Source organism: Arachis duranensis, chromosome 5 (assembly GCF_000817695.3).
Source record: "Arachis duranensis cultivar V14167 chromosome 5, aradu.V14167.gnm2.J7QH, whole genome shotgun sequence".
In the NCBI taxonomy this organism is placed as follows: domain Eukaryota; kingdom Viridiplantae; phylum Streptophyta; class Magnoliopsida; order Fabales; family Fabaceae; genus Arachis; species Arachis duranensis.
Genome location: NC_029776.3, coordinates 70,766,439 through 70,768,308, shown reverse-complemented (window position 1 = coordinate 70,768,308; position 1,870 = coordinate 70,766,439).

Below are 1,870 nucleotides of genomic sequence, written 5' to 3'. Positions count from 1 at the left end.
TTTTCGTGTAGAGACTCTTCTTGGAGTTAAGTGCCAGCTTTTGTGCCAGTTTGGGCATTTAACTCCCATTTAGGTGCCAGTTCCGGCGTTTAACGCTGGAAATTCTGTAGGTGACTTTGAACGCCGGTTTGGGCCATCAAATCTTGGGCAAAGTATGGACTATCATATATTGCTGGAAAGCCCAGGATGTCTACTTTCCAACGCCGTTGAGAGCGCGCCAATTGGGCTTCTGTAGCTCCAGAAAATCCACATTGAGTGCAGGGAGATCAGAATCCAACAGCATCTGCAGTCCTTTTCAGTCTCTGAATCAGATTTTTGCTCAGGTCCCTCAATTTCAGCCAGAAAATACCTGAAATCACAGAAAAACACACAAACTCATAGTAAAGTCCAGAAAGGTGAATTTTAGCTAAAAACTAATAAAAATATACTAAGAACTCAACTAAAACTACCAAAAACATACTAAAAACAATGCCAAAAAGCATACAAATTATCCGCTCATCAATAATCATCTTATCTTTGGGTACCTAAGGTTTGTGTGGCTCATAAACTAGGATTGGACTTAAACTTCTAATTCAAATTAAGTGACCGAGAAATTGGTGATTGGTTTGGTTTGAAGAGATTAAATTGCTAAGGAATTAGGGTTTAATTAATTAAGGTATGCCATGAATTTAACCTTTGCATGATTAAAGTAAGTGAGGAGAACTGTTAATCTGGAAATTTAACACCTTCAAAGCCTTAACTGTTGTCTCATACTATTTTCACCAACCATTTATTACTTGTTTCCTTGAATTCTCTTATTCATTGCTTTATAATACTTTGAACACAAAACACTAAATTTGGTTTGTCTGACCAGTCTAATCATTCAATCATTGTTGTTCAATCCATTAATCCTCCTGGGGTTGACACTCACTCACTTGAGTTATTACTTGGTACGACTCGGTGCACTTGCCAAAAAAGTTGCGGTATTCAAAATTCACAACATCTTCAAACATGTCCAGAAGGCACTTTTTCACCATAGCCTGTATCTCTCCCAATCTTCATAGAGAGACTCTCCTTTAAGTTGTTTGAATGTTTGAATGTCAGTCCTCGGCTTAGTCAACCTCTGAGCCAGAAAGAATTTGGTCAAAAGCTTACTAACCAAATTTGCCCAGGTTGCTATACTTTCCTTAGGTTGTGTCTCAAGCCATTGACTAGCTTGGTCCCTCACAGGAAAAGGGAATAACAGTAACCTATAGACATTAGAGAAAATCCCATTGGTCTTGATTGTATCACATATCCTCAGAAAATTGGATATGAATAGATTAGGGTCCTCCTGCGAGCTTTTACTGAACTGAAAATTTTGCTGAACCAAAAAGATGAGTTGCGGCTTCAACTCGAATTTGTTAGCATGCACAACTGCTTGTACAATGCTTCCCACATAATTCCCATGATTAGAGTTAGTATATGACCCTAGAATTCTTCTAACTGGCGGGACATTATTGGTGTTATTTACCACAAGATTTTTAGTATTATCAGTCATACTGAATTTAGCTTCCTTTTTAGACTTGTCCCTAAAGATCTCTTGAACCTCTTGAGCTCTAGCTTGCCTCCTTTGCTTTCGAAGAGTCCTTTCAATCTCAAGGTCGTATAGAAAAGACTCTTTATCCCTGTTTCTCTGTAAAAATAAGTAGAGACAAAGAAAAGTGGGATTCTCAACATCACAGTGAAGAGAACCCCGATGAAGCACGGGAAAATAGAAGAGAAATAAACTAAAAATAAATAAAGATAAAAGGGAAAGAGAAAGATGGGCTTTGATAGGTGAAGGGTTTTTGGGGAAGAGGTGTTGAGGTGATTGGTGAATGGGGGAAGAAGAGAGAGAGTGGTGGTGGGG